Raw genomic sequence first — 7295 nt, 5'->3', positions numbered from 1 at the left:
ATAAAGGAAAGATTAAAGGAGAAAAAGATATGTAAACCGAGTCAAGAAACAAAAGATAAGAATGAGTTACCAATTAAAGAGGGGTAGGACAGACAGTCCAGGCAAAAGAAATAACCTGTGTGACATTCCAGAAGCACAAGAGAGTAAGATGGCCAAGGAAAAGAAAGAAATTCTAGCAAGAGGAGGCTATGAGGTCTGTAGGCACATGTCCTCAAGAGCATGTCTGTGTATGTGTGTATATATGTGTATGTATGGAGACATAGATGGTAGATAGATGATGTAGATATTAGGTCTCTCCATATTATGATAATAAATTTTACAAGTCAACTTGACTAGACTAAGGGATGTGCAGATGGGTGGTAAAAACATTACTTCTGGGTGTGTCTCTGAGGGTGTTTATGAAAGAAATTAGGATTTGAATCATTGGACTGAGTAAAGCAGATGGCTCTTACCAATGCAAGTAGGTATAATCCAAACTGTTGAGGGCCTGAATAGAATGAAAACATGGAGAAAGGACAAATTCATTCTTTATGCTTGAACTGATACACTGATCTTCTGCACCGGTGCATCAGTGCTCTGATTCTTGGGCTTTTGGATTCAGATAGAGGCTTAGACTATCCATCCTGTGGTTCTCATGCCTTAACACATAGCCTGAATTACACCATTTCCTGGTTCTCCAGCTTAGAGACAGCAGATCATGGGACTTCTGGGCGTCTAAAACCACATTAGCCAATACCTATAATAAATCTCCTCCTATATATTTCTTTACCTATATCTCATCAGTTCTGCTTCTTTGGAGGACCACAACTAATACATACATTTTTATGTTAGAGATTTAAGCAGGAGAGTAACACTGATTGAATTTGTATTTTAAAAAGATCACTCTGGTTGAACACAATGAGCAAATCAGACAGAAAGCAGCTACAGTAATCCACTTGAGAAACACAGTAGCCTGGACCAGGACAACAGTGGTAAAGATAGACGTGAATGGAACAGTAAAAACAAACAAACAAACAAACAAAAAAACAAAACAAAAAAAACATGTAGCAGGGAAAATCAACAGGACTTGAGGACCAACCAGATGTGGGGAGGATAAAGGAGACAGAGAAATAAAGGATGACACACATTTTTTTTTTCCCTGAGCAATTGTTTGATAGTGGTCATATTCATTGTACTATGGAAGATTAAGAAATTCTGGAAAGAAAGGACAAGAGCAGTCATGAATTTCCTAAGTCTGAGGAACATGTTCAAGGAGAGTAATAACAGACAACACAAGAGATGCAGATTTGGGAGGCATCAGCATTCTGCAGGTAAGATCAGTGAGGGAGAATGTGCTAAGAAAGAAGAGAATACAACTCAGAAAAAAAGCTCTCAGGGATAATCAGTAAATGACTAAATTAACTATTATACAACTCTGTAGAAATGATGCAAGTCCTGAAACTATAGGAAAAATGCTTTATAATATTCTGTTGAATACCTCATGTCCTCACCTTTCTTACGAAAGTAGAAGGTTGGGACAAGAAGCAAGGGAGGCTATCCCGCTGATTTTTTTTTTTCCAGTTTACTGCAGCACTTTATTTTCCTCAAACAATGACATGTTGCTGAGAGCCTAATGTTCTCACATGACAGGAGAAAACCAAAAAATGTTGTCATCTCTTAAACAATTGAGAATTGTGTACAAAACCTTAGTATATTAAAAGGATGAATAAATTTACAGGTGTAAATGTAAACTGTTTTCCAACACAAGGCAGTTAGTAACACCCCACAGTGTTCTGGTAGGAAAACACTGGATAAGAAAGGAAAGTGGGTCCTAAACCTCAGACCTTCCTAATCCTGTCAGACCAGAAAGACAAAGAAATTTCAACTGGTTCAAAAATCTTGCCAGCCTCTAGATAATCCTGAAATAGGCAGCTCTCACACATTAATACCCAACTCAGATCAAGAACATTATGGGGGCGCCTGGATGGCTCAGTCGGTTGAGTGTCTGACTTCAGCTCAGGTCATGATCTCATAGCTTGTGAGGTCAAGCCCCACATCAGGCTCTGTGCTGACAGCTTGGAGCCTGGAACCTGCTTCAGATTCTGTGTCTCCCTCTCTCTCTGCCCCTCCCCTGCTCACATTCTGTCTCTCTCTCTCTCTCTCTCTCAAAAAATAAACAGCAAAAAAAAAAAAATTTTTTTTAAAAAGAACCTTATGGAGGATGCTCATCAAACCAATGGATTTCTCTTCCATAAACAGGTTCTCCCCTCAGCCATGAAATGACTAAGCCACATTCTATAAAAGAGGTTTAAATCAAGGTTATGTACAAGGTATTAAACATATACCAAGAGAAAATTTAATTTGAATACAAAGTCAAAATCAGCAACAATCTTCCATCCAGGGCTGACATCAGATACAAGCTTCAAGGACAAATTTATTTTCAAAGGCGTATTCCAGTTTATGAGGCTAGCATGAAGTGTACACATTTGCCAGGGTAAATTTATACTTAGGAATTAACTCATGCAGCAAATGCTACATAACTGCGTGCAAGGCATTTAGAAGCATCTGCAGTGGGAAGTGGAGGGGCCCAACTCTTCATACTCCTGTTTGCTGATTCACATCTGCTTAAAGGTGAACAGCAAGGCCAGGATGGAGCCCCTGATCCACACAAAGTATTTGCATTCAGGAGAAGCGATGACTTTGATCTTCATAGTGCTGGGCTCCAGGGTAGTGCTCCCTTTCTGCATTCTGTCCAAGATGCCTGGGTACATGGTGGTCCCACCATTCGGCACTGTGTTAGAGTACAGGTCCATCCAGATGTCAGAGTCACACTTCATGATGAAGTTGAAGGTGATCTCATGGATACCAAAGGACTCCATACCCAGAAAGGATAGCTGGGAAAATCCCACAGGGCAGTGGTACCACTTCTTGCCCATGGTGATCAGCTGACTATCAGCCAGCTCATAGCTCTTTTCCAAGGAGGAGGAGGACACCACAGTGGCCATTTCCTGCTCAAAGTAGAGGTTGACCTAGCAGAGCTTCTCGGTTATGTCACACACGATTTCCCACTCAACTGTGGTGGTGAAACTGTAACCACTCTCTGTGAATATCTTCAAGAGGTAGTCCATCGGGTCCTGGCCAGCCAGGTCCAGGCACAGGATGGCACAGGGCAGGGAGTACCCCACAAACATGGGCATAGTGTGGGTTACCCTGTCCCCAGAGTCCATGGCAATACCAGTGGTGGAAGTGTTGTAGTGCTCCTTGGGGGCCATGTGCAGTTCATTGTAGAAGGTGCAGTACCAGATCTTCTCCATATCCTCCTTGTTGGTGATGATGCCAGGCTCAATAGGGTACTTGAGGATAGGATGCCTTGCTTGCTCTGGGCCCTGTTGCCCACATAGGAGTCCTTTTGGCTAATGCCCACCATGACAACACCTTGGAGGCAGGGGGTTTCTGACAATGGATGGGAATATGGCGGGGGGACAAGGGACATCATTCCCAGCAAAGCCCACCTTGCATATACCAGAGTTATCATCAGTGATGAGTGCAGGGATCTCCTCTTCCAGGGTGATAGGTGGAGGTGGCAGCAGTGGGCATGAAAATGAGTGGTGGGAGGACAAGAAGCATGGGTGGACTGCAGCGAGCGAGACCCTCAATTTTCTTAATGTGTAAGCATCTCAGATCTTTTCCAGTTGACATTGCTAGAGACTAATGTGCCATCTCCCTCCCTTCTTTTAACTAAATGCTGCCCTGAATTACTGCATCCTTCCCCTAGTACCACCATGCCAATTTTTTTTAACACAAATTCACTGGAACTTCTTAAATGTACCAGTCTTCAGGAAAAACGCATGATAAAGAAATATATTAAATGACACAAAGAGCATATGATCATCCAAATTCAAAAGTGGGTCAAATGGTTGTTTCTATAATTAAAAAGTGGCATTTTAAAAGAAAGGGAGCATGAACCATATGGATTACAAGACTCTTAAGAGCCACCCCAAACAAATGCAATATATGGATTTTACCTGAGACCTTAATTGAAACAAGCCAACTGTAAAGGTGTTTTAGACTTACAGAAAAGTTGCCATAGTGCAAATAATTGCTTCCCCTAGATTTCCCAAATGTTAACAATTCATTATATTTACTTTAGCATTTTCTCTCTATATATCCACATTCACTGTTTGAAAGTAAGTTGCAAATAAATGCTCCTTTACCCCTAAGTTTCATTGTGTATTATCTAAAGACAAGGACATTCTCTTACAGAATCACAGTACAATTATCAAAATCTGGAAATTAACACTAATTAACATTTACCATAGGCTTTATTAAAATTGTCCCATTTGTCCCACTATATCTTTTATTAAAAAAGAAAATACATTTTTTTCTTAATCCAGAATCCAATCCAGAACTACATGTTGTAGTATCTCTGTAGTTTTCTTTAATCTAGAATAATATTTCAGTCTTTGTTATTCATGACTTTGACTTTTGAAGAATAAAGGCCAGTTATTTCGTAGACTATCCCTCAACTTTAGTTTGATTACTTTTTCTTTATTATAGTCACGTTACCACCATGCCTATTAATCTTTGAGGTGGCTTTCATGACAGTGGTGAAGTACTGAGAAGGAAAGCCAAACACATCGCTAACCCGAGGTGTATACTACATTAAGATTAAGATACCAAAATATAGTTTGAAATGTACAAAGGAAACTACTGGTAAAACTATATAGCAAACAAAATTAGTGGGGGTGGAGGATGATAAATATGAGCTGAATTCCTCATCTTTCTTAGCACAGCAACAAGAGAAACCTCCCAAACTGAAAAATCAAGGGTTAGATATAAGCATTTTACAATTACCAGAATACCTAACAAGAGAAATGAGAAATGAGAAATGGCCAAAGATGATTCTTTTCTAATAAATGGACCTGTAGAAATAGAAGGCTGGGGTGGAGGGGCTTTTTTTATTAGATAGACTCTGTCTTCTAGAGTAGTTTTAGGTTCACAGTAAAACTGAGTAGAAAGTTACAAAGAGTTCCATATATGCCCTGCCTCCACTTAATGAACACACAGCGTCCCTGTACCACAGTGATACATTTATAACAACAGATGAACCAACACTGACATACCATTATCACCTAAAGTCCAGAGTTTAAATAGGACTCACTCTTGGTGTTTTAAATTCTATGGGTTTGGACAGACATATAATGGTATGTATCCACCATTATAATATCATACGGAATAGTTTCTTCACTGCCCTGAAAATTCTCTATGCTCTGCTTATTCATCCCTCCCCTCATTCCCATCTTCTGGCAACCACTGATCTTTTTACTATCTCCATAGTTTCACCTTTTCTAGAATGTCATGTAGTTGGAATAATCCAGTATGTAATCTTTCAGATTGGCTTCTTTCACTCAGTTAAGCATTCAAAGTTCCTATGTTTCTTTTCATAGCTTGACAGCTCATTTACTTTTAGTAATGAATAAGATTCCATTGTCTGGATATACCACAACTTAATTATCAATTCACCTACTGAAAGTGAATTCACATACTTTTGGTTCCAAGTTTTGGCTATTATAAATAAAACTGTAAATATCCGTGTGCAGAGTTGTGTGCATAAGTTTTCAACTCTTCTGAAGAAGTACCAAGGAGCACAACTGCTGGATCATATAGTAAGAGTATGTCTAGTTTTGTAAGAATATGACAAACTGCCTTCCAAAGTGGCTCTACCATTTTGTATTCCCACCAGCAAAGAAAGAGAGTCCCTGTTGTTCCACATCCTCACCAGGATTTGTTATTGTCAGTGTTTTGGATTTTTGCCATGCTAATGGTGGTATCTTACTGCTTTAATTTACAATTCCCTAATGACATATTATGTCACATATCTTTTCATATGCTTATCTGCCAACTATAGATCTTCTTTGGTAAGGTGTCTGTTCAGATATTTTGCCCATTTTTCAAACAGATTCTTCATTCTCTTATTGCTGAGTTTCAAAAGTTCTCTGAATATTTTGAATTTAACAGTCCTTTATCATAAATGTCCTTTGCAAATATCTCCTCCCAGTCTGTGGCTTGTCTTCTCATTCTCTGGACAGTGACTTTGTAAAGCAAAAATGTTTTAATTTTAACACAGTCAAAATTATCACTTATTTCTTTAATAGACTGTACCTTTCATGTTGCATTTATAAAGTCATTGCCAAACCTGAGATCATCTAGATTTTCTCTTATGTCATCTCCCAGAAGTTTCATAGTTTTTCATTTATATGTAGGTCTATGGCCCATTTTGAGTTCATTTTTATGAAGGTTAAAAAAAAGGCTTTTAATTTTTATTTTGAACTCTTTGGTACTATTTTATTATTGTTCCCAATTTTATGTTTTAATTTTAGAAAAAGTGATGATTTTTTTCATTATTGCCCATGAACCTGATGATTCAACTTCTAAGCAATTTCCTAAGAAGATAATCGGAGGTTTGGGGAAAGAAGTTCATCCAACACCATTTATGATAATGAGATATTAGAAACAACCTAAGTATTATAAAATTGCAAGGATGGTTATATAATTATATTCAAATAATAGAATGTTATAAACCTATTTAAAATAGTCTTTTTAAATAATTTTTACTTTCCTGAAAGGGATTATACTAAATGTTATCATTAGAATAAGAAATATGGATTATGTTTATTCTTTATACTATTTTATATGATGTGTGTTAGTTTTGTAATCAGAAAAGAATAAGATGTTCATAAAGCCCCATCAAAATGAGATTTACAGTGACAAATTTTTCAGCACCCTGGACCAAAATAAAGATACGATGTTCTTTCCCACTGTTATCATGTGATAGATTTAAGTATCCAAAACACACATAAAAGTGCAATGCAGAAGTCAGTGGAAAGTAAATAATAGAATTTGGTTTATTAGGGAGATAATTCCAATGATTAGAAGGGGGCTTGGGAGATAGGAAGGATAAAATGACAGAATTATAGTCAGGAACCAGAAAGGGATCTTCAGGTATCTCTGTGAAACATGGTATCTCAACAGAGAACAAAAGATCTTCAACTTCGGAAACCTGTGATATAAACTACATCCAGCCTATCCTGATATCTATCATTTACCTTTATTGTGGACAAGGGGCTACCAAATGAAATTCACTGATTCCTTGTTTCCAAACAATATGTCCACTTGGAGAAGAAAAAAGCTTGGCACTGGTAGACTGGTTATGGATTGAAGTCTAAGGCCCAAGTTTAAGTCCCAGCTTAACTGCTTATTTAGGGCATGATGTGGGTAGGTCGCATAACCAATATGGGACAGTTATCTCATTTGTT

The 7295-nt window shown here is 38.1% G+C and overlaps 1 pseudogene; it reads right to left on the bottom strand.

Annotated features, from left to right (window-relative positions):
* Positions 1-1536: 1536 nt before the first annotated feature.
* Positions 1537-5769, bottom strand: LOC147583494 (actin, cytoplasmic 1 pseudogene; annotated as a pseudogene).
* Between the last annotated feature and the right edge of the window lie 1526 nt (positions 5770-7295).

This window comes from Puma concolor, chromosome A2 (genome assembly GCF_028749965.1).
Source record: "Puma concolor isolate L17-30 chromosome A2, mPumCon1.1.hap2, whole genome shotgun sequence".
In the NCBI taxonomy this organism is placed as follows: domain Eukaryota; kingdom Metazoa; phylum Chordata; class Mammalia; order Carnivora; family Felidae; genus Puma; species Puma concolor.
Note: the sequence above shows the minus strand (reverse complement) of the source record. Positions and strands in the feature narration are given on the sequence as shown.